We start from the raw sequence: 27,451 nt of genomic DNA, 5'->3' as shown, positions 1-27,451 counted from the left end.
GAACAGCCGCTCAAAGCGAAGAAAAGAGAGAGAAAACTAAGATGAATGTCGTAGATAGCCGGAAAGAGACTGGCAAATAAAACGGAAACAAAGCGGGAGAGAACAAAAGAAGGATGTGTAGCCTACTGTGTACTGTGGATCATGGGTGGCGCGTGTATGGTGAAGCAGGAACAATGGTAGTAGCTCTGCAAGAGTTCACTTTCATGTATGGTGAGGAGCAGTATAGTATAATATGCTTCATATGCTATGAAAAAAGGGAAAATTCAAGTTCTCGATCATTGTCGAGGAGGCAAACGGCAAAGGAATAAAGGTAATCTAATGCATTGAAAGATAACAATAATCTATCTTCAATTAAAACATATTTGCTAGTCTATCACCAATTTGAAAATATTGAATAGTTTATCTCCAATTTGGAAATATGTCTAAAGCGCTAAGGCGGTATATCATATTCAATTTTCATGTCAGTAGTCTAATACAATTAATGAAGGGATTCTTTGATTTCTGTGGAACAAGGATGTTCAGATAGAATTGAAGCTCATGGTAGAGATAAAAAACCAGTCAAAATAGAACTATAATATTGTATAAACTATACAGTGAAGGTATTGGGGAACTGAGATCGAAAATACAAAAAATCAGAGCTAACACGAATGAGTTAGTATGACCAAATTTAGAAGTTCTGCTTAGTATATTCTTGGACTGGAAATTGAAATAGAATTTTCAACTTTATTAACACTTCCATCGTGTTCTGTACATTCACATGAACCTTTCGCACTCTTTATTCACATTACAATAACTTATATTGTACTCAAATTCACGCTTAGTGGTTATCATCAATGGGTAGTGGAGCTCAAGAACCCAAGTGTTTCAACTCTCGAGTTTCATTTTTAATTTTTATAAATTAGTCTCAGCATGAAACTTTTCTGGAAACTAACTCCAAGAAAATAGTCTTCCATTTTCTAATTTCTATATGATTAATCTACTGAGTAAATCATGGATTTTATGAATCTTAAATAAAGTAACGACTTAGAAATCCACTGACAAAGATGAACAAGATTATCCCAGTAGTCTAGAGTTGACAAAAACAAAGATAGACTATAAATGATGCATTCTGAAAAAGACGATTTACAAGGAAGAACGAGAGGAGAAAAATAGAAGATAAAATTAGAAGATTGGCAGGATGGATTGTGAAGGGACGTTTGGTGGTGTAGAACGAATGAAACAAGATGCATAATAAAAAATACCAAACAAAATGAGATGAAGAAGATGAAAATCAAATCCCCAGGAGCGAAATATCCCCGACATGCCACACCCCTGACTTCAAATGATTTATGCCACCTTATTAACATTCCAATTGTAATGAGTCCATTTTAATTTAACGTGTACACAGGAGCTCTTTCATCTGAGCTCAGTTGTTTCTGGTATACCGACCATTTCATCAATACATCACAAACTATCATCCTTTCTCTCTCTTGAATTCTTTCTTTTCCTCTCCTTCTACTCGTACACCTCCTTCTCCTCCCCATCACCTTCCTCCTCGATCTCATCAACTCATCATACACTTTCTCATTCTCCTTCTTTATTTTTTTGTTGTATCCATCCTTTTTCATCACCTCATCTTCTTTTCCTTGTTCCTCTCTATCTGACACCTCGCTTCATCATCAACTGCTATTAAATTGTGACTGTATTATGTCCTGGTCGTCACTAACCGAAGTTATTATCATATTTTTTCTCTTGATGGTATAATACTACTACATGGTGGAGATTCTAAAATGGAAGAACATGTTCATCTAGACTAGAATGTACTCGTAAATTTAATACGAAACACTTCCAAGTTTTCACTGATGAGACTTCATCACTGTTGAGGAATTTTCAATGTTCCTCCAACATACATTTTTATTCAAAAACTAATTTCTTAGTTATTTTGATGGGCAGATGGTATGCGTCAATAATAAATACTATACTTCCAATTTGATTATGCTTTTTCTCAGATCCATTTTTTGTTGAGTACTTCAAAGTTCAAAGTTGGTTATTTTCAATGATAGAGACTCTGATCCTAGACTTTTCTTCTTTCTAACGTTATATTTTTTGACATATTCCCAGATTCTCCAAGGAAACGTTAGCCTTATAGGCAAGGTCGGAAGACTCCCACCATTTTGTAAAATGTTCAGGTTTTTGAAATAATATTTCTCTACACAATACTTAATGATGATGAACAAACCCAAAAATAAAGCATGATGACTCCGACTTAAACTGAATGGATTATGCATTCCATTGCTAGCCAAGAATGAACTCTTAGTTTTCAATTCGAACGAGAAGACTACTCGAGAGAACATTTTTTGTTAAAGCTTTTCTATCATTCATTTATCATGTGAAAGTCCACTATAGAATAGCAGCTAAAATTTATTTATAATTATCTTAAACTTATCCAAATCTTAGGTTTCATACAGTTTTATCAACCTATACTATTGAACGAGAAATTTCTAATTATATGTTTATAATTATCTTTGTTTATATGTCTGTATGTCACCGGATCTCAAAAACGACTCTCACGAAACTCGAAAAACTCGATTTTCACGAAATTTGGAACATGGTAGGTTTATGATATCAAAATTAGATTGCACTAGGCCTCATCCCTAGGAAAACTCGCTGAACGGCATTGAAAGGATAATTCATCCTTGGATAAACAGCTGAGACTTTCGTCGTCTGTGGATAATGGAAGTGAGTGAGCGAGTGCGTCTGTAGAAAATCAAAATATCTCATCCTCGAAATTCATAAGCTGACGTATAGCCAGCTGTAAAATATAAACACGACCTCAAAGATAAAGAAACCTTGAGGGTATAAAAGGTAAAATTATCCATAATTAATCAAAAATAATAATCATATTCAAAATAAAAACATATTTTTGCCATGTTTCCAAATTCATCAAAAAAGTTGAATTTCTTTTTAATCCTTCAACCATAAAACTTTTTTAATAAATGCACTCAGCTGCTGGGCCCTTTGCATGTTTATGAAGCGATGAGACATAGTATTAGCCAAGGTACCTAGAATAGCTATCAGCCAAGTTATTCAAGGTATTAGCAATGACCATTTTCAGTGTTCATAGTGTATGAATAACAGTCTTTCATTGCTTAGTAGATTCAGAAGTAATTCTCAAGTGAAAACTCCTTTATATAGTTGTCATTGTTGGGCTACATGTTTACTCTAAACAGTCCAAAATAGTAACTTGATGCTATTAGTGTAGGATTGTACATAGTATATTAACAAATATTGTAGCAAACATAGTATATCATTCTAAATATAAATTATAAATCTATTATAATTTCCTCTTTTGTTATAAATTTTCTATGCTTTTGTACTCCACAGCGAAGACCGGTTCCCCGATATTTACATGTACATATCACAAAATGTTTTACTCCTAATCTTGCAGCATTTCAACAATTCAAGCTAGTGATGATTATCATTATATTCTTTATCATACATATTGGTACTTCTAATCAAAACTCCACCCTCATTGGATCCTGTCTAGATCGACCACTTTACTCACAATCAAAACATCTTTCCGATAGTAGGGCTCAACTGTTCCAGTCAGATTTATGTAGACCTTCGGGGTAGATCTACCCTGAAATTTAAGTGACGCCTGCTAACATTTTTCAGCCGCAATCTAATTGTTTTTGCCAGCGTACAATAATCCCATCTAAATACCTTTTAGTAATCAAAGCAACTGGCTCATGTAATAGGCGACTGCTGGTGTGAGCGGGTGCGAGTGCTAGAATCGATTACAAAATCGATACCCCGAGGATATAATCGACTATTCGGTTCATCTTCCAAGATGGTGGTTACCGTTTTTTTTTTAGCAGGGATTTATAGTTACTATCATGTTTTTTGTGTCGGCTGTCACATGTCGGTAATAGTCTACTGCCAGGTAGCTCAAGCCCTAAGGGTGCTCTTCATTTTATAAAACGAATAAGATAATATAATGTTGATTTGGCCATAGCTCTACTGGGGGATTAAATGCACCATGCTGGCTTCCAACCACATGCACTTCAAGTCAAACACAGGATGTTTCCTAACAGGATGGGAGAAGAGAACAATTGAAAAATGAAGAGCACTGGAAGAAAGTCCAAAAAAATGCACAAGAGTGATTGAGGATAATTATGATAATAGAGAATAGGTAGAAGTAATTTACTATAACTTCCAGATCTCCATGATGTACTGTTTGTTTGATTTCTTTAATTCACTAGAGATTTGAGGTTTCAAACTCGATGTTTCAAGACTTTGTTTTGAGATGTTGTATCAAGATGAAGTCCTGGAGAGCAAGTATCTGATGATTTTGCATGGAATTGCTCAGTTTCTCCCTAATCATTATTAAAGTGCGTTGAATAGAGAGTTTATTTACTAAAATGTTCCTTTCAAGCTATGTTTGGATTGTGCAATCGTCTATATCATAATGAAAAAAGAACTGACTTATACACGTACGATATAGGGAATTTACGAATGACGCATCTTCACATCTGAACTGCTGGACTGATTAACTTGAAATTTTGCATAAAGATTCTCAATCTACCAAGGATTGTCATAGACCTATTTTGGACTTACAAAGATCTCAGTAGGACAATTGAGTCAAGTTTTTGATTAGACCTTTGCGGAGTAGGGTTACCTGCTGGTCCAAAATATTATAAATCGTACTCTTTCTAATCAACATCCCAGAAGCACTATGCAAGCAAAGTACTTTGAATGAATGATTCCATGTTTCAAATGGGTTGGTTGGTTCACGAAAGTATGATGCTGAAAGTCACAATAATATTGTATTCTTAACTGTATATAGACATCAACTTTTAGAAAAAATACCCTGTTCATGAAAAATCATGGAAATAGCTTATGATTGAATAAACTAAATTATTTGAACCATCATCCCCATACTGTATCATAAATAATCTCCTTGATCGTCATCTAATTCTTGCCAGATTTATGGGGTAGTTTTTCAAGCTTGCTTTGTCCATCCCATTATTCTTCGTCGATGGAGCTGATTTTAACTCCTCCATCCTCTTCCTTTCATCCTCCTCTATCCTCTTCCTTCTGTTCGTCTCATTCTTTTTCATTTTCGCTTTGTATCGCGCCTGCGCGTATGAGAGTGCCAGAATGGAGATCAAGAGGTTGTGAATCAAGAATATGTCAGACAGGAATTTATCCAGAATCTGAGTCCGATCTTCGGAAGCATCTTTCTCCCTTCCCGACATCATATTTTCCTTTTTTTCTCTCTATTCTTCTGAAAGCTGTGCAGTGATAAATCTTCGGTTCGGCCGGTTTCTTATGGTGGCGGAGAATCCAAGTCATTATTCGTACTTCCAATGTTTGTGATGATCTACCATTTCCAATTCTGGTACGAATTCGAACGATAAATTTCAAGATTCAGTACGCCATCATTCCAGATTGCGTTTCATTAGCTAGAAACTGAGAACTGGAGTTATAATGCAGATCTATTTCATGTTGAATAGTTATTTATTTTGGTCAAAAAAATTATTGGGATGATACGTTATACACAATAGGCTAACCTGTACTGAGGTATATTGATAGGCTATACTGAAGTATATTTTAAGATAAAAAAAACAGCACAATATCCATCATTATCTATTGAAAATATCATATCCAAATATCATATATGTGATGAAATATGTGTGAAGTATCATATTCAAATTATGAACAATATAGATTTTACAAATGAAATACATTGAAACCTTGATTATCACTTTACTCTCATTTCAAAAATCTCCATACTAACTTTATGGAGATTTCACTGATTGATAAATTCTATATTGAATTGAATATTATTTTGTGTATTGTTAAAAAATATATGAAGTTTGATAAATGAAATAACAATGAACAAGATATACAAGATGAACAAGTGTCTTCAGAGCAGCCTATCACTTCACTCTCCTTTCACAAATCCCATCTTAATTAGGAACAATGGATGAGCATAAGCCCCAACAAGACCCGCCAATGTACCTGTGAGAGCATCATAGTGACGTGTTGCCCTGATTGGAGGATTGAGCGATGGTCTCTCAGACCACCTTCTTGATAGACCTGGGGTCCAGGAGACCGGGATGTATGCAATAAGGTATTGGCCCTTCAGATGGGGTTAATCTGCAGTTAATCAATGTTGGGGGAGGACCTCGATGCTCTCCCACTAATTAGTCAAAACAGTCTGACTTTGACAAACTCCCGTCTTATGCATGCAAATTGTAGATGGATCTTGTCTTTGTGTTGAAACTTGCCACATCTCAGCAATAACAAGAGGCTCCGATCCTCATTGATTGACTGTTTAGGCTGGCATTAGTGTTAAATCATTGTAATTGCTTGAAATTTTCGATGAACCCTGTCGAGCTCAATATGAGCCGTTGCAAATTACAAGTTACGACAGGGAAGATTTCGAAGTTTTTGGTTTGAGTAAGTTGAGTGATTGGGAACGTCTTGTGGGATAATTACAGAGATTCGTAACTTTGTTTCGCATGTCGAATATATGGCAGATTGAAAAACATTGAAGACTAAAAATCTTCTAGAAGTGTAATGACCTATTTATTCAATTGCGCTTCCATTGGAATTTAGACGTTTGATTTTTTATCGTACGACCAAAATCGATGTGTGTGTAGCTAGCCATATAAGAATTGTTTGCTGATGTCTTTTTCTGAGAAAATATGGATTTTAAAATAGTAAAGAATAAGTGAGAACATCGTCGTCAGTGGAATAGTTCAGGAATTGAAATATGATAAATCCAAGGATAGTGGAATAGTAAAATATTATAATAGGATGTAGAATGTTTCAACTACTCAACTGTACATTTTTTTGTGAAGAATAGTCAAATCACTAATGTTGCTTTATGAATACTGAATATTCAACTATGTATTTGTGGAACTGTATCTGTTAAGTTATTCACCTTTTTATGATAGTTGGAAGTGTAAATGAAATTAAAGAATGAAACTGCAATGAAATAAAATCATGGATAAAAAGTCTTCTCAAAAATGAGAATGTGCATGAGATATCTATTAAGAAAAAGTACAATTTTTAAGGTTTCTAATAGTTATGAGAGAATTTAATATTCTTTGTAATGAACGCTGACATATCAGTTGAGTCTTATTTATGAAGAATAAACCTAGTTTTCTATAGGATGTGAAAGTTTTGAAAGATCGTCTTGAATGAAGTACCACTCAATAGCACTGTGCAATGTACATTGCATGCATGATAATAATTGTAGGGAACGCTATAGGATTGATTGTAATCTACTAAGAACTTTATTTTATCCTGAAAAAATTTAAACTAAACACTTGAGTGGAAAAATTGCTGCAATTATTGTTGTGTATAGAGATTGTTGTTGAACAACTTCACTTGTATGGGCTACTTCATTGAAATTAATAGAAACAATATAAAACATGGAGTACTCTTCTATTAAAATGTTTCAAATAGAAGGGTACTTCATGTTTTCATATTGTTTTTACTAATTAGACAAATTCAAACAAGTAGTTTGAAATGTTTTAAATAAAAGGGTACCTTATGTTTTTATTTATCAGAGATTGTTGTTCATAATTATTGTCTCAATTGGATATAAGACTCAGGTGCAATATCATTTCTACTCAATTTAATATTCATTTGGTGAACCTCATATGCATCTCAATAGATTTTCCATAGTTTCCATTGTTGATTATATTGAAACTGAGAGTCAGTATACAGAGAATAATATTTTCTCATCACGAGAACAAAAAACTCTGAAAGACAACTCTGATAACAGAATGGGAAAAATTTCTGACTTAATTTTAATCAAGAAGATCCATTACTTCCATTTTCGATTTCACACCAACACCGGCCAAAACACGGTTCGGTCCTTGCGAATCTTGTAAGGTGGAATATTACTTGCGAAGAGAGGAAAAAACAGGGAAAGCAAACAGAAAAAGTAACTTTGCGCGCATATAATCCGTAGCGAAATTAGAATCGAAAGAGTGTTGCGAAGTTGGAAATAGAAAGGGGTTCTGGAGGGAATAGAAGACGGTGGACGGTGGGACGGTGAGGAGGGGGTCTAAATGGTTTGCATTAGTTTGCAAGTTCGAAAAAGAGGAAAAAAGAATTGGGAATTCCACCCGGGAGAATGGGAATATTTGGGAGCAAGTCGCATATCTAAAAACCCTAGGGTATTCTGGAGCGTAGTGTTCCTTCTCCTCCTCCTCACCCATCAGAAAGCCGACCTCTGTGATCTTCCCTCTCTCCTCCTCCCCCCTCCTACTCCTCAGGAAACCATGGTCCGAGGTGTGGGATGCTATCCTCTTGCAGGATGCTGAGCAAAACCCGTTGTCAGCAGAAACACGGAACAGCGACCCCGTTGAGACCCGTCGACCTTTCAGCTAGCTCCCAATAAGCTGCTTCCACTAGATGCACAAACCACGTTTCTTGCCGACAAACAGCATCTGAAAACTGAGTCAAGTGCATCATTAATGTTGTGAGAGTTTCAGTTAGGAAAGTACACGTAATAGTATATTTCGCACCTAGGGCCGAAAATGAGACTTTTCCGGCTCGAAATCGATTTTCAAGTCCGAGGCCGTAGGCCGAGGACTAGAAAAGATTGTGAGCCGGAAAAACATTTTTGCCCGTCGTGCGAACGCTATTTTTCGCCACACAAAAAAATAAAACTATAAATATATGAGAATAATTGTTTATTAGGCACTTCCGAAAGCAAAACTGGAAGGTCATAGCTCTAGCATATCTGAGGTAATCTGAATATCAGGAAATTCTCCAAGTATTTTTTTTCTAATTTTCAGTGAATACAATCATATAAATATGATCGGGAAAAGCACATAACTATTATGGCCCAAACTATTCTGTTCCCAAATTTTGATAACGAATAACATGTCCGAAAAAATAGGTTGTTTTAAGTAGTTCCAAAATCATCCACCAGGTTTAGTGGTAAACGCAGTACTTAAGCTGGGTTTGGGTAGATTTCAATTTCTCTAAATAACCTGAAAGATTATGTTCAATTATGTTTTAATGTGGGAGGTTGAGTTTATACTTTTTTATTCTTTCAAATCAATAAGATGATATTATTATGAATTTTTTGGTCCTTGAATAATAAACACAAATAATGAAATTTTTTGGATCAGCTGTTTTAGCGCACTTGAAATTTGGACGATCTGGGATCTGGATGTCAACAATGCTTGTTATCGGAAGTTGTGGTTAGAATTCCTATCCTACTCTGAAAATCGAATTTGAATAGTTTATAATATATCTTATTTGTATTCCATTCATCCAAATAAATTGATATTATCTTATTGCAGAATACTTTATTCAATTCTAGAAGCATAAACTGATTCCGTTTCATAAACTATTTTGTAAACATGTTCACATCAAATCAGAATCAGCTGACTTCAAGGTTATTTTACAGCCCTAGGGCCGTAAAAATTTTACCGGCCTGGTCAGAAAACAATCATTTTCGGCCTCCATATGACGCACCAGCTCATTACATCCAAGTGGGGCGAAAAATAATAATTTTCAAAGAGAAATTCGAATGTAAATTAGAACTCGAACAACATTTTTGCAGCACAAAGATTGATTTATAAAAAATACTTTTCAATGCTTGAGACCATATCGCATAGTGACGATAAAAAATAATAAGTGATTGAGAGCATATCTGAGAATTTTCAGTTTTACCAAGTACATGCAGAAGAAATGATTTTTCAGTAAGAGTCTATGAAAATATTGAAATTTTGAGAATATTCAGACATAGTATTACCAAAGTGTATTATCGTGGGAAATCATAATGATCAAATGTGAACTCGCTATGTGAATTTGTGAAAATTTTCATACCAAGACCAAGTGATGAAGTTAGTGATTCGTTCAATAAATTTGGTGAAAATTCTGGTTTCAAGGAGAATCATCAAGAATGGATGAAATGACTGGAATAAACGAAATGAACAATCAAATTTAATAACTGACTTAAACGTATTCAAAAGTATAATAATATTATGAGCATGAGTTCATTGATAAGGCAGAGTTGAAGATAGATACTTGGATGACACTCTCCAAATCTCTATGAAAATTCAACAATGTTTGAGAGTAATTTTATCGAGAAGATAGTCAGTCTACTGTGGGCGTGAAGAAGATACGTAACCTCCGCAATGAATGAAATTCGGCACACCTTACCCACACATGTTTTATTATTCTTTCATATTCCACTTCCTTCCAATTCATCTCCTCATCTTTCTCCACCTCGTTCATCAGCTCCCTCTTCTCTAAGTCATCAATTTTCTTCTGACTTTTGGAAGGAATGGAATAATATTATTAAAGTAAGATTTTTGATGGAAAATTCATGTATTGCTCAAAAATATTATTCCAATACATGAATAATTCTTTTGAACAATACATGATCAGTTTACATTTTTTACATTTCACATGATGTAATTACTTAAATGAAATTAATTGTGTCAAATAGAGTTCTATTTCATCCTTCTATCCTTCAAATTCTCATCTTCAGCCTCCTCTTCTTCTTCTGTTTTTCCCCTTCACATTTTTCTCCTCATCCATCACTTTTTCTCATCCTCTTCCACTTTTTCCTCCTCTTCCTCTTCCTCCTTCTCCTCCTCCTCCTCCACCTGCTCCTCTTCTTCTTCATCCTACCACTCTTCATCCTTCTCTTCTTCTTCCTACTTCTCATCTTCTTCCTCTTCCTCCCCCTCTTCATTATCCAACTCCATCACCTCCTCCTCCTCCTCCTCACACTGCTCCTCTTCCTCCTTCCCCTCCTCCTTCCAATCCACTTCCTCCACCTTTCACTCCACCAGACTTTCGACCACATCCAAACCGACTGCAACCCGTATCAAGCGCATGTTAATCGAAGAACATTGCAGAACAGACCAGCATCGAATCAATTTTATTCAGTTTGACGATTTCGTTACGTTTCGTGGACGTCGGCAAATTTGTTTGTAGCCGAATACGTCCGTAATACTCGTGACGAAACTTGGTTTGAAGACATCGGAAACAAAAAATAAAACTTTTATTATTGCTTCCTCTCGATTGGTGGTTTCATTCAAGCGTGGCTTCACGCTTCGGCAACACAACTGTTCTGCCTAATTTCTTTAGAATAGAGACCACTCCTTTTGATGGTTCATTCTACAGCATTATTCTTCAGAACTCTGTTATTCTCCTGTTATCTATAAGCACGTGCTCATTACCTTCTGTAATGCAGGCTTCTTTTCCAGTCAGAAGTAGTCGTAGAATAGGAAAGAAGTCATTAGAGATCTGCTATTGATTATTTCTTTTGCATAAATTCACAGTTGCTATTCATCAAGATATCTTATTCTAAGTTCTACATTCACGATGAACTCTCCTTTATGTATATTGATTGGAGTGAGCAAGTATGACTTCAAATAAATTTCGATCATTTTTGTTTACTGTAGCTTAAAGCCCTCTTCAGATGTGTTGTTGGAATCTAATTTGAATATACGAAGGTTCCTCAATGTCACTCATCATTAGGTTTATAGCCTATCATTTTCAAGATAACTTCATATTTCTCTTTTGTATTTCCACCAGTCCATGGATATGACTGACTGTTGTTAGATTGGATTTGAAGAAATTTATTTTTGAAACTCATATTCCTTCAGTTGAAATTTGAAATTGATTTTTTGAATACTATTGCAATGAAGTAATTGAGAATTGATATTGCAGTTGGTTTAGACTTTCATAAGCTACGCAACACAAACAGTGTACAATTGAATCTGAGACTCACTATAATTAACACAAAATTTTCTGCAGTAATGATCGGCAGTTGAGAATACTAAGATCTTTGAAACAACGACATAATTATCACTTCTTCAACATTCAATTATCTTAATTTTATTGGTACTCGTGTGAAGAAAATTTTACCACCAGCTCATTTGTACAATATATCAAGCGGAAAAAACCTTTTCCTACAGATACCTTGAAAAGTGACCATTTCTGCACTGATTGCAGGCCGCAAAGATCACTTTTCTGCACTAGTGCGCAAAGTGAGCACTTTGCGTACTCCAGATTTGCAGCATGACAACGCAAAATAGTTAGTAGGTTAAATGGAGCACCAGTGCAGGAAAATCAAAATTAAGTTGGTAACACTCAGAGTGAGGCCCACGTTATAATGGCAGTGGAGAACAGCGTTGCCTTGCCATTATGTGCCTTGATTATAGTCATTTCAATGCTTACATAAGATAAACCCCCTTCAAGCAGTCAGATAAATTTTCAATTGAATTACTAATCATCATAATTCAATTATTATTATTCAATTTTAAATGAATTGAGGTTTTTATTAATAGTCTAATAAAATTATACAGAAAAACATTTGATGGATTTCAGGGAATTTTACCCATAATTACCCACTTTTCATATTCAATGGTAACTGTAGGAAAAATTTAATGTGAAATACGTGCGCAAAGTTCGTTAGCTGCACTCAAGAAACCATCATTCCGTTTCTTTCGGTGCAGCAAACTGTCACTTTGGGTACTAGTTGCACAAATAACTATTAACAATGTAGCGGTCAAATAATCATTAATTCATTGATTCAAAATACACAACACTGTTTATTTGAATAATTGGAAGAGGACCAACAGGTACGATAATAATATCATCAAATTGGAAGTCCGATGCTCATAAGTTCATAGTTATGTTTTTTTCTACTTCATAACGTTGTTCCTTCAAATAAACACCCACTAACACCTTATAAGAATGTTATGCCGATCATGATAACCTTCTATGGAGGTGTTATCGTGTTTCCCACTAATATCTGTGTTCATATGTTTATAGGTATCATATTTCCTACTTGACAAGACATTTTTGAATTGTAATGTGTAACTATTTCTTACTAAATCTACGCTATCATCTTCTTCTTCAGCTTCAATCATAGCGCTATCATAGTCAGGAAGAATGATAGCTCGGAATTTATAGAGTCGAACATATCAGAACCACCCAATGAAAACTTCTAGGCTCAAGAAAGCCAGAATAGCATTGCCTCACATAGCTGGATGCTGGTTTCCTTAGTCTGCTCTCCACTGAACACCCTCTAAGAAACCATCCACCCTCTCTATCATTCCTCTCCTCCTTCTTCCTCTTCCTCTCCTTCTTCCTGCTCACTCAGCTTGCAATCAATACGAACGGAAGACGACGGCGGAATATTAAATAGGTGGGTCCAGCCAGGCTTGGGCTACCCCTTGTCAGAGGCTCTCTGTCAGGGTTGGCAACCAGAATGAGAAAGAGAAGAAATGGAGATGAGGAATGAATGGTAGAAGGGAATAGGAAAGCAGGAATGATGGGAAGGAGAGACGGGAGATGAGGAATGAATGGTAGAAGAGAATAGGAAAGCAGGGATAATGGGAAGAAGAGAATTGATAATAAAAGGAACTGAAAAACGAAGAATATTACAGCAGAACAAGAAGGAAGAAGGAAGATGAATGAGGTAGAGAAGAAAGAAGGAGAGAGAAAATGGGGAAAACAGTGAGGAGGAATAGGAAGGTGTAAGGGAATGCCGGAGAAATAAGGAAAAATGAAAGGGAAGAATGTATAACAGGAGGTGAAAGCAGGAATGAAAATAGGGGAAGAATGTGAAATGAGAGCGGGAGGATGAAGAAGGGAAATAATGAAAAATAGAAGGAGAAAGCAGGATTGTAGTGCTATGTTTGAATCTGTGTTTTTGTATTGTATAATCTAGTGTCTTTTGTGAGTGATATTATTGTTCGATTATTATTTGAGAAGTAGAGAACGGATAATTAGAAATGGGAAGAGAATTGAAAGATAGGAGAAAGAGGCGAAAATGAAAAAGAAGTAAAATCAGAGAAGTAAGTAAAGAAGAGAGAATGAGAGGTGAGATCGGGAGTTGAGGATGAGGATGAAAGGAAGTAGCAGTTGAAGACAGAAGGTAGAAAAAGCTAAGTAGCCAGAGTATGAAAAGAGTAACAAGGAAGGAGAGAAGTAATGAATGAAGGATGGAGATAAATGATCGACAAGTTGATGGAATTAATTTATCATTTGATAAAGGGAGAAAGGAGACAAATGAAAAAGAGAGAATAAGGATAAAGAAAAGATTCAAATGGTGGAAAATGAGATAAAAAAGAACTGTTGGAATATAGGTTGAATAGTACAAGTATGAAATTAAGATGTGTTCATATCCTTGAGTAATTGATTATACTGTACTTATAGTACAGGTACATACTGCAGTACTAATAAAAAACTAGTTGCTTATTTCGGGTGTTGATTCGGCCAATAATTTTACGATTCAAACCTATACTTTCCATAAAAGGATAACGCTTGAAAAATACATCTACATGCATCAATCTGACATGTCAACTGTTAAAAACCTTCACACTGACAAAAAGCAGCTATCATCAACTGAAGAGAGTTCAACAAACTCGGAGACTGCTACACACAGCAGATTCAACAGTCAATATAATATCTAAATGACAAGCGTTTTATAGCAACGAGCAGTTAGGGTTCATCTGCATGGTGCTGGGAATTCCCTTAAGCGACTAAAATCCCCGAGGTGAAGCTGGAGTCAAGGGGATCACGGAATCAAGTAGGAGTTGAGGGGATCACGGAATCGAACCGCGGTTCTGGAAAGGGTCCAAATATCGGCTCGCTTTTCGAAAACAAGTGACCCTTAATAACGCCTTGGTGTGGAAGCCCTCCAAACCGCGGGAGAGTTTTTTCTTGCCCGAGTGGAAAAAACGAGGAAAATTTTTGCTTCGTTAAGATTTTTGAACAGTTTTGACAGCTGTCAGCTCGCTGTGGCCCAAGAAGGGGATGTCACTGCTGTGGTGGAGAACCACCCTTTTTCATTCAGTCACTCTATGGTCACGTATTCGATTTTCCGCCCTTTTTAAGCGGTTAAAATAACGCGTCAGCCGGCTATCACGTTCAGATCTGGGAGAGTTCTTGGGAAAGTTCGGGTCTATGTTGTTGGATGGGGAGGATTCTCATTGGTTCGACGATATAGAAAGTTCAATATATTGGTTCATTCAGGATGATTCCCAGATTTTCTGATGAAAATTTCAATTGATCAATATCACAAGATGATAAACAAACAAATGATTATTCTGAAGAAATCGTCAATAATTAAAGAAGTTGTATCATTCGATTATTCTTCTTCGTTTGACAGATAGCAGTTATTACATATTACAGTTAGGCTATAATTGAAATGTTATTTCCTATTCTCAATAATTGGTCATAATTTTGGGTTGGATCCCCCCTCCCAAATAGTTATTTGAGCAACTAGTGCGCAAAGTGACAGTTTGCTGCACCGAAAGAAACGTTTAGGCAAGAGCCGTAGGCGAGGGCGGAATGGTTTCTTGAGTGCAGCAGAGGAACTTTGCGCACGTATTTCTCATTAAATTTTTCCTACAGTTACCATTGGATATGAGAAGTTGTTGATTATGGGTAAAATGATGGCTGAAATCCATCAAAAGTTCGTCTGTATAATTTTGTTATTATAGCAACTTTAATTTATTTTAAACTTGATAATCCAATTGAAAATCAATAATCGATAATTTATTCGAATTAAAAATTAATATAATCTAATTAATTTTATAGTTTTGAGTAAATCTTAATTTCTAAATAATTTTTTAACCAATCAATTTATGAATGAAAAAATTATTATTTGAAATAATGAATAATTGATAATATTCAAAATATATAATTCAATGAGCTCTCATTTTTATTTATTTGAAAATCAGAACAAATTCGCATTCAAAATACACGTCAACAATGTCAACAGCTGATTAGGATGGCTGCAAGATAATACACAAAGTATTAAGAGTACGCAAAGTAATACTTTGCGCACTAGAGCGGAAAAGCGATTCTTTGCGTTCTGTAATCAGTGCAGGAATGGTCACTTTTCAAGGTAACTGTAGGAAAAATATATTTTGGTGGAGTCTAGCCCACCGAAGCCTTATGGGATAGTTAAATATCGCCAGTGTAACCGACGATATATAACTGGAAGGAAATTTCCATAAAGGTCAATAGACTGGAGTGAACAACAACAAGACCTTTTTCGGACTATGTGTAACCTTATTTATAGATTTGGGAAAGGATTAGCCCAAGGTTACCTTATTTTCTCTCTCCCTATCATTTTAATAATGTACTTTTTGTATGAATCAATAAAGACTGGAGTTTCTAAGCAGAATAGATCTATATGATGAGACATTCATCGGAAATTGCAGTAAACCATCTGCAGATGGGATATTGAAATAATTATAAATTGGAATATCTGAATTAGTATGAAATGAAATCTAGAAAGATTACATGAAATTCGCAATACATTATTTATGATCCTGGAATATTAAAATAATGATTAATTGGAATATCTGAATTAGTATGAAATGAAATTTAGGAAAATTACATGAAATTCTCAACACATTATTTATATTCCTTTCTAATAGTTTTTTAATGCATGCAGGAGAATGTTTCTAACCTGTGTAATATGCATAATATTCTACCAAAACGATTATCAAGGTACTCGAATTCGTTTATAAAACCATCTGGATATAGGAAAATTTATTTCAATTGTTCAAATCTCGACCCAGTGAAACGTTATTTAGCAAGTCTCCACAGTTTTGCATCTTTCACGCTTTTCTAACAGTTTTTCCACCTCTACAGATGTGATGATAATGTGAATGCGACCACAAAACCATGCATAACATCAAATGACAAAATAATCAAACAATACACGATCATTCCTCAAAACAATCCATTCATTCTCATGATAATCTCCAACAATGAACGATCAAATTGTATTCCAGCCCGTTATCTGTTAGGAACCGATAGTGAAACTCACAAAATAGGAACAGATTCGAAAAATCCATTTGAATTATTCTGCCCATGATGATTTCAAACAATCAACGGACATCAACCGACGCATAGTAGATACCTAAGCCAACACAATAGAGAACTTTGTGAAATACGATCAAATCCGTACAAATCCATCTGGATAAGTCTGCTCTCAACTATATTGTCACCACCTCGTCAATCATTGATAGCCTCGAGGCAGTCTTCAACAATCGTCCTCAGCAATAATTGTCCTCAACAATTGTCCTCGATTGGCTCACTTCACCAGTTCCTATTATTATGTTTATCAATGCAATTCCTCACGGTGCGCAGACTGTTGAGAGGTCTCAGCTGAAAACTCAATTGTAGGCCATTATTGGTGTGCGCAGCCCGAGGCTATAACCGATAGTACAGTCTGCCACAAGTTTTTATTGGGCCTCACCCTCGAAATGAAGAAGTGCTGTGACCAATAAAGAAACAATAAAACCCTCATCGCTGCAGCATCTCTCACATGTGGTGGTCATTCGCTTTGCCAATCTATAGCTCAGTTTTTCGATCGTATTTTCTGGAAGCGACGGTGCATGTATGTTATGAGAATTACATGGTAAAGCTTTGGTCCATGATTTTTATCTTCAGATTCGATTCAAGTTTGTAGCACTCTTCCTAATCCACTGAGCTACTCTTATTATTATTATTATTATGGATTTCGTGATGAAACGTGATGATTTCGTTTCTTTCCTAACATGGACAAGAGCTCAACAGAATTTTCAAATAAACTATAATTTTCCTCTTCTCAAAATTCAGATTTTTCCAATTTTACTTCTGTAAACATGACAGATTTGCTTGTCGTCTTCTATAACACATCGTTAATTTTTAGAAAGAAATCTAGATACAATTTTCACAATATCAACTCTCTATTACCACCACAACATATTCAATCATTTCTCTATTGATGGAAATTTTCTTATTTCTGAACTGAATGTGGATATGTTTTTCAGAGTCATGGACTATTTAATTGAATACAAACATAGGATGAGCATCAATGGATAAGCTTTTTCCATGATTTGAGAGCTGATATGAGATTCAGGAATCCAATTTTGTAAATAATGTTTCTCAAATAATATAAAATATGTTTTTATTAATGGCAGTATTATTGTAATATGAGGTGATTAAAGTTTATTCTCTGTTATAAATGTGTCCCATTAACAAGTATCATTAGAGAATAAATTGAAGTTTTGTTTAAAGTATCTAATGTGCCAATCATAGAATTTCTATTCGTATGTATTTTGTGAAGTCGCATGTGTATTTTCAATGTGTATTTTGTGATTGCTCATCTCATCTTTAACTCCTTTTCTAGATTTGATGGGGCAACTGGAGTCACTTAATTTCCGGAGAAGTTGACATCAACTAGGAAAATATGATACTTTTGCTTCATAAAGAAGGTAAGGTATAGACTGTTTCTATTTTTATGCTATTCTATTTGTTCTGTGATTGTACAATCGCAGAACAAGGATGAATATATTTATACAATTCAAATTTCTTACTTTCTATCAATAAAATACTACAAAACCCTCTTGATAAAAACAATATACAAATCTTGGAATTTTTAAAAAATAAAGGGTACTTCAAGATTTGTATATTGTTTTTATTAATTTGTTAAAATGTAGCCCATGTGAGTGAAGTGTTTTTAACAAAAACCTTACATCAAAATGGATAAGACAAAATCAACCAAAAATAAACTACATTACTCAGTTGAACAGTCTAAATGAAAATTGCAATTTTAATTCAACAGAAATTCAATTTTGATTCAAAAATAATTGCGAACGACAACAGAAAGAGAGACCACGATTAAATTCCATGAATACTTGACACAGACAATCATGGAATTTATTTATATTATGAATTCATGACAGTGGAAAATTGCTATATTCACTTCTACTGTCTCTAGAAAAACTTGATATGACTTGAAATCAATGAATGATCTAATATAAACACGAAGAAATTCTATGGATATACAACACATACGATATAGATAATTTGAATACACCATATTAATACAATATATTTTTAACGGCTGCACAAACAATTGAATTCTATGATTACAACACAGACAATCTTGAAATTTATCCATATTATGAATTCATGACAGTAAAAAGCTACTACATTTACTTCTACTGACTCTAGAAAAACTTGATAAGACCTGAAACCAATGAATGAAAAATTTAAACACAAATAAATCTTATGGATACAACACAAACAATAATGATAAAATGTTCGATTACACCATATTAATACAATATATTTATAATAACAGTATATGAAGTAGCATTATATTGACTTTTGCCAACTCCAGGAGAAAAACTAGATATGACCTGAAAATCAAAGACCCCTTGCTCGCTCGTCAAGTATAGTTGATCGTCTAAGTTTGCTTCCCAGTGGTCCTGTTTACCCTGGGGGCCCCACAGACCCCCCGCCAAGTGGCAAAGAATAGAGGTGTTTGCCTGAGGCCATACTTCTTGGCCCCAACACAAATTAGCAGGGTGTATATCAATTGGGGGGTGGAACTGGCCCCCCACTGGGCTCATGCCATTATTGCTACTTAGTGATCGCATTGTACCAACACCTCTGTCCTTTGTGCAATTTTTACTCCCTCATCATATTCATCTTCGTCTCTCCCTCGGCATCTTCATCTCTTCTCGCACTTTTTTCTATGATTTTCGTTGACCCTCTCAATTGCCCCCCCCTCTTGATTTCAAAGATCATTTTAGTGAATAGATACTGGTAAAATAGGTCGTGCATAGCTAATTTGTCATCAAATTATTCATGCTATCTGAGTTGCTGATAGCATGAATAATTTGATGACAAATTAGGCACTATATAATTGCTGAGATGCTATAGTGCCTTGTACTGATTTAGAACAATCTGTTGAGTTGAATTTTCTTTCAGTGAGGATTGACGAATCATTCATATTTCCAGTAGAACAGTATATTAGAGCCTGGTTCATCAAAATTCAAAATATGGTTCAGGATATTATTTGTAGCTCACCTCAATTTGTTTTTTCTAACAAAACTAGCCAATAATTCAATGAATTTATTGATGAATTCCTTGAGGATTCATGACCTCGAGGTCAGGACCCGCCTCTTGAAGTGCTATGTGTTCCCAGTTCTCTTGTATGGGTTGGAAGCATGGACACTGAATAAGGAATGTGAGGCCAGACTTCAGGCGTTTGAGATGTGGACCTATCGACGTATGCTTCGTATATCTTGGACAGGTAGAGAAACAAATGCGGAAGCTCTCAGACGTATGGGTAAACAATTGGATATTGTGCGTGACATTAAGATCAGGAAGTTGAAATACTTTGGGCACATTATGAGAGGACCTAAGTATGTAATTCTGCACCTCATAATACAAGGTAAACTTGTTGGTAAGCGTTCAGTGGGACGTAGAATAATGTCTTGGTTGAGAAACCTGAGGGAAGCATTGAGGGTTGAATGGCATTCAACTGCTCGTCACAGGACCTTTTCTGAGCAGCAGTAAACAAAGTAGGAATTGCCATGATGGTAGCCAACTTCCGTAATGGAGAAGGTACGTAAAGAAGAAGAAGATTGATGAATGTTTACTGGGAAAAGAGTTCGAGGGAATATAAGTTTATTGAAAAAAGTTGATGATAATGAAAATGAAAAGATAGATATCATCCACATCTTATCAAAGTTTCGGGAAACACTCATCTAAGATGTGAAAATAGTTCATGCGAATCCCAAGTCTAGAGACTCTAGACAACTCAATCCAGTAATAATTCATTGAATTATGTTTTCTTCCTCCAATCAATGCTTTTATAACGTGAAAATCCATATATTTCCAAATCAACTTATCTAAGCATGATGCCAACCCTCCATTTAGTTTTGATTGACTCATGAAGATTGATTGACCTCATCGGAGTAAATTCATCAATGTAATAGTTTATAACATCTCCTCACAACTTTTCAAAAAGTATCAGGATATACTTGAAACTTTTCAGACTTTTTTTCTGACTTTATTACAATTTGTTATTATTGGATTTCAAGTGTTTACCTGACATGGGAATTTACATTTCTATGATTCCACTACTTTTATTCATTTTTATTTATTTATTACAATATTACATACATAAAGTAAGTAACATTACATATATGCAAGCTCTTTCGAGTATGACCGCATATGGGAGTATCAAGTGTTTCACTCAATAAATTCCTTCAAATATGTTCATCCTTCATCAGGTACCAGAGTGATAACTTGATTGAACTACATTTGAAAATGAATAAAAACCGTTGAAAAAGTGAGAAGTAATTATCAAGAAATTTTCTGAAGCATAGAAATTGATACACTGTTTGCTCTATATTCAATATTGTATTGCACTCATGTTATGTAATGAAGAGCTTTGAAGGTGAGAAATAATATCAGGAATCTTGGAAAACGGGTATGATATTGTCTTTGATAAGCAGCCCAGAAATTCCTAAGAAACATGGCTTCAAATAGTCGATTGCTGTCAGATCCCTTGTATTAGGATTGCTTTGAGGACTGTGGGTTGAGGGTCCGAGAGGCCAGACCTAATGACACTTCAATGGTCTCTCACAATGCCGTGTAAGCATATCGCCTGAGGGTGAATTGGGGATGGATTTGCGGAGGGATGCTGGGATGAGGGTGTCCGGGGATGTATATTTTGATGCCCCCAGTTCCGGGGGGTGGAAGGGGAGGAGTTGATCAGTCATGCGCACCGCTGCTAATAAGACAACAGGGTATCGGCATGTACACAGATATTATATATGTGTTGATTAAATGCCTCCATATAGCTTACGACGTGACTCATATATCTGTGAAGGAATCTGTGGTGTGCTTTTTTGGATATTCAAATCACTCATATTTATTGTATTTGTATTTTAATTGTTGAATGAAGCATTGAAAGTTGAGTTTTCATAACTTCAGAATCGAAGGCATATTGGAAAACCAAAAAGGGGATAGCGCCCTGTCTGGCGTCTCTTGTTTGTTTCACGTTTCTGTACTAGAAATATCAACGCTTGAATCTTGTTTCTTCCACGTTTCAGTACAGAAAATATACGAACCCAATAAATTATGAAATAAATCACTCATATAATAATGATCATCTTCAAATATAAGTTATAATTTGAATAATAACCACCATCTAATTTCATTAAATTTTTTCGTAGCCACACGCTTTCGCAACTTTGGTTAATATTATTTAAAAAGAATACAACAGAATTAAATAATGCAAAACACCATTTTCAACTTCGCGTTTTACGTATGCTTTCTTACACAAGTATATTGTAATGATAAATTATTGGTAAATAATTTATGGATAGTAGCTCTGATTGAAATAATTCCTTTTAGCTGTGCACCCTGTTGTTAATATTTTGCAGTAGCAGAAGCTTTCAGGTTGGTTTACAACATTGAACTTTGGATTTTTGTTCAATAATAATCATTTATTCATAAGCATTCGATCAATTTATGCAATTCCTCATCAATTTTCATTCGTATACATTGTAATACCCTCTCATGTATCTCATCTATGTGAGAACAGTGATGTTCAATTTCACAAAAGTACTCTTCAAAACAACTTTTGATAAATACAAATTTTTTCTGTCTTTATATTAAGCATTATATTCTTACACTATTTTTGTGAACTAGTTGTAAACATGGTTGCATAATGTCTTCGATCCTATTGATAAATTGATCTGAATGTGATGTCCAGAATGCAGAGAAATCATTATCATTATTCTAACTTCTATCCACACATGATGATTATTATTTAAATTATAACTTCTATTTGATTATGATTATTATTATATGAGTAAGAGTACGAATCGCCTCGTTATTGCATGCTTATTCAATTACAATTGAAAGACTACAAATTTGCAACTAATTGTCGAGCTGCACGCCCGTTCATTCAATTGCAATTTGGCGTGCCTTTGAAGCCGGCTGAGCTGTCAGCTGAGGGCCCCTACGCGTGTGTGAGAGCGGCAAGAACGCCCCTCAATCAGCGCCGAAGATTCTATCGCGACGGACCGTTTCAAAATTTAACGCCTCCTGAAATGAGCGACAGACGGGGCAGACGGGCGTAGGCCGACTGAGAGCGTCTTATCTTGATCCGCGCGTCTGATAGCATCGGGCCCTATGGCCTGGGGTGGACTGCCATGCTGCCGCAGCAAACAGCAAACTATACGAGAGGTCTGTCATGCTACACAGCCGTACTACACCATTGCACTTGTCCGTTTCCAGCCCTTGAAGCTTCCCCGATATTGTTCAAGCATCGGGTTCTATAGTGTGAAAGATCTATTAATTTCTCTACTGTTGGTTGCAATAACACTAGGGATAAAATAGAATAGAATGACTGCCTTTATTTTTAGAGAGCGAAGTTAGGACGTGAATAACACTGGGATAACACTTAATACGGAATAACACTAGGGCCTGGTTGCACAAAAGCCTGTTGAATCCTAATCGTGATTAACGGAGCACAGGAGCCAATCAGAGAAGGTTTTTTGAAGAGGAGGCTACTCTGATTGGTTCTCGTGGCATTTAATCGGGTTTATATTAGAAGTTAACAGACTTTTGATTGAGTGGGTATGGATATCATCAGAATTTGGAATATCACGAATAATGGTATTATTTATGGTATAGGAACAGAAACGCATGTTACTTGAAATATGAATGTTTTATACCAGTATGTGTGTTTGTGATAACGCCTGAACATGGAAACGAAACGATCCTCACACAATTTTGAAAAGTGATGGAAAAAAATGTGAATGATAAATATACTGTAGATTTTGAAAGAGTCAAATGAATTGTGATCAAACTTTCAAAGGTTAGGAATAATATTGATTGAGTAAAACGGGAGAAACTGTTTATTGTATTGACATATATTACCAGTATAAAATCAGCGAATGAGACAAGTGTTAGTTTTGTATATATTTTATTCCAACGTTAAGAAGCATCAAGTTTCATGTAGAAACACTTATATTCTTTTTCGCGCAGAAAGATTTAGTTTCTTGTCCCAAATCTTTCCACATAAAAATAGGTTTAATAAAATTCGTTTTGTATGAGAGGTCTGCTGCTGATCATGCTGTCATGCTGCTGATCCGAACTACACTTGTCCGTTTCCAACCCTTGAAGCTCCCTCGATATTGTTCAAGCATCGAATTCTGTCGTGTGGAAGGTCTATTATTTTTTCTACAACTGGTTGAAATAACACAAAATATTATATAAGTTTGGAATATGAAGTACAATGAGATTATATATGTAATAGAAACAAAAACGCACGATACTTGATTTTAGAAATGTTCTAACTCACTGTGTGTTTATGATGACGCCTCAACATGAAAGCGAAACAATCCTCACACAATTTTCAAAGTGATGGAAAAAAATTGTGGGTGATGAAATGCACTTGTTTCATTCAAACGTAAATAAAAACATCAAGTTTTATTTGTGAAAACACCTATGTTTCTTCCCGCGCAAATATTGTCGAGCAATTTCTTGTCACAAATTTTTGTAATGAGTGGATCATTAGACAAAAGACCTTCCAATATGAGGAATAATGTGTAAAACTTTTGATACTCTTGAAGAATATTCACTCTTCACTTAAAAATGTGATGTGAATAACGCTACAATAATCTTAAACCTACCCTCACAATAATATTTAGCTCGACATCAGATTCAAGCAGAGATCGAGTAGCAGGGTTAACACTTTGAATGAAACAGGGTTGCTATCATATCATACTCCACTACATTCAAGCCAAGTAACTCTCCAAATAATACAGTTGTTTCCATATGGAAACCATACACTACATTCCGGCATGAAGTCCAAGTACCCCATCTATCAAAACTTTCTGTTCTAAAGGGTGACCGAGCAAACTGGATGAGTGACATTGGCCAAAAATGACAGCTCATTCGTTAGGCGAGCGCGTTCAGACGTGCGAGTGTTAAAAGCGTGCAAGTGTGTATGTGTTAGTGTATGTAGTTTGCGGCTTGAAATTTCCCCTCAATGAAGAGGCGACGGCCCACGGGATGGACCCTTTGATGAGCTCAGCCCACCCGTCTAACTCTCCAGGGTATACCGACACTAATGCGCCGCGTTGAAATTTTAATCGAAATTTTGAGAGGCGCCTGTCATAATTGATGGGTGTTGGAGTTGGGGGCTGTTTACCCCCTCCCGCCCCCTGTGAAGTTTCACCCCCTCGTCCACTTAAAATCGCGTCGCAGAGATTACTTTATCGCGCGACCGTCGCTCGTCCATCAGGTAGCGCTCTAGCTGGAAACTCCCTGGAGACTTTTCTTGGATAACTGAAAGCAAGGGTGGTACTGCTATCACACGTAGCATGGTATCTTTCTTGGCATCTTTAGCAGACTTCATATTATGTTGAGGAAGAGTGTGACCGTTTCTAAAAGTTTCTATTCCGACTAGTGTGAGTTTGGAGAGGCACTCTGGTCAACCTAGAAGGAGTACTCTTTGTGAGTATTGTAAGAAGTTTGGTATAAGTTCTATTTATTCATTTCTGCTCCATATTCAATCGAAAATCGAGTGAGAGAGATTCTGTTCCCGATCTGCTGAGATGTTCATCCACGAATAAATTTTTACAACTCTTACGAATGAAAAACATTAGCTAGAAACGTATATTGTTCAACTTCCATTGTGGAATAACTCAACTCAGAGATCAAAGCACTCATTAAGTAATCATATTCATACTGATTTATCGTTCAGTTCCATAAATTTAAAATTATGTGAAATGTATTTTTCCAAAACTGTAGTCTATTATCCTCTCAGATTTGACTCCTACATTTATAATCTTTAACAAACACTTCTTCAACCCAGGTTACAAGATCTCATTTCTCATAAAATTGTATAAAAACCAACCTCGTATCTCACTTGCTAAAACTAAAACTAACCTCACACCTAACTCACTGCATCTCAGTAAAGTTTGTTGCAAACTGCTAATGGTCTAGCATCTGCCCACCACTGGGATAGGGTGCGGCTTACCCTGTACACAGAATTTGAGGGGTGCTAAAAAGTATAAGACCCAGAAAATTGAATTTGTGATAGAAGAACGCGTACGGACCAATGTGGGGGCTGCAAAGAGGAGTTGGGGATGAAGATGATGTAACCTAAAGATGAAAGGACGCGTAATGACATATTAGTGGGATGCAAGTGACGTAATAAGGGACAAGGTGGTCCAAAATTGTGTCTGATATGATCGATACCCTTGTAACTGAATCTGCCCATTTCTCTCTCCATGTTAACTGATATCATAGGGAAACTAAGTTATCCTAAATAAATCCCCAATTCTAATAGTCCTGTAGAACAGAGATGTGAAATGTTGAAGTGTTGAAGTATGGTGGGTGCGTGAGTAAAATAGAAAGCTTGACAAATATTAAAAAATGATTGGAAAACTGCAGAAAAAAGGAGAGTAACTGCTAATTGAATAGAGATTTGGTTCTAGAATTTTCCAATAAATTTACATTAGAGGTAATCTCTCAGAATAGATTTTTTTCATATATTTCTCGAAATAGATATTCAAGTGAAAAAAAATCAGTTTGGATTGAACATGGCTGATATTTACAGATACATGATAAATCAACTTAATTTCTCATCACTTTTTTCCTATTAGGAAAAACTTTTTTTCTAACCATCACTTTCTCTAACCATCAACCATCACTTTTTCTAACCATCAACCATCACTTTTTCTAACCATCAACCATCACTTTTTCTAACCATCAACCATCACTTTTTTCTAATAGGAAAAATGTGATGAGAAATTGAGTTGATGTATCATGCATCTGTAAATATCAGCCATGTTCAATCCAAACTGATTGTTTTTCACTTGAATATCTATTTCGAGAAATATATGAAAATAATCTATTTTGAGAGATTACCTTGTTCCAATAAATGTAAATTTATTGGAAAATTCTAGTACCAAATCTCTATTCAATGGTTTCTTGAGCCTTCATAAATGAATTTACGGTTGAAGTCTTTACTATTGATTTACTATTGATATAGTAGCAATAATATGTGCCAATCCAATTATCTCATGCATTAAATCAATCAAAACTCCTACATAATCATACAAAACCGTCGATAAATCAATACTCGTTTTACTCAAAACAACTTTATTGTTAGATTCTTCAGAATTTGTGCTTCTTGCATTTGCTAACGTCATGTTTGAAGGGTGCGGATGTCATTGAATCCCAATAATTCCCCCATTCAAACATCCCTCAAAACGAGTTTTAATAAGGCGAATGTCTGGAGCCGGCAATCATCAACTTCCACTGCAGCAATGATGAGTTCCAACTGAGGGATTGCAATCCCGTTCAAGAGAATTGAGAAGTCCATGGATGCTGGTGCAACCTAATGATGCCAACTTGGTCGCTGCACTAGACAACTGTCAGCATTGATTTAGTAAGAAGCGTTTGTGTTATCTATAGGGTTTGCTGACAGTTTGAAGAAAATCTCTCCCCAGAAAAGGGTTGACTCCAGTTATTTATATCTAAATCTTCCCGTTCCCTTTCAACAGCCCTTCTGGAATGCAAGACTCTTCCTGTTAATCAAGAGGACTTAGTCAAAGGCATATTGGAATGTCGGCACCCCACGAAC

General features: G+C 35.6%; 1 protein-coding gene across 5 annotated transcripts in view; it reads left to right on the top strand.

Annotated features, from left to right (window-relative positions):
• The window catches only part of LOC111049500, a 169,323-nt gene that overhangs the window by 4,402 nt on the left and 137,470 nt on the right, over positions 1 to 27,451 (top strand). For 4 of the 5 annotated variants that reach the window (XR_005572501.1, XR_005572502.1, XR_005572504.1 and 1 more), the window contains exon 2: positions 18,173 to 18,257. The exons of the other annotated variant lie outside the window; for it this stretch is intronic. The gene's annotated coding sequence lies outside the window, so the exon portion shown is untranslated. The remainder of the gene's footprint in view (positions 1 to 18,172; positions 18,258 to 27,451) is intronic. 5 annotated transcript variants of the gene reach the window in all.

Source organism: Nilaparvata lugens, chromosome 11 (genome assembly GCF_014356525.2).
Source record: "Nilaparvata lugens isolate BPH chromosome 11, ASM1435652v1, whole genome shotgun sequence".
NCBI lineage: Eukaryota > Metazoa > Arthropoda > Insecta > Hemiptera > Delphacidae > Nilaparvata > Nilaparvata lugens.
Note: the sequence above shows the minus strand (reverse complement) of the source record. Positions and strands in the feature narration are given on the sequence as shown.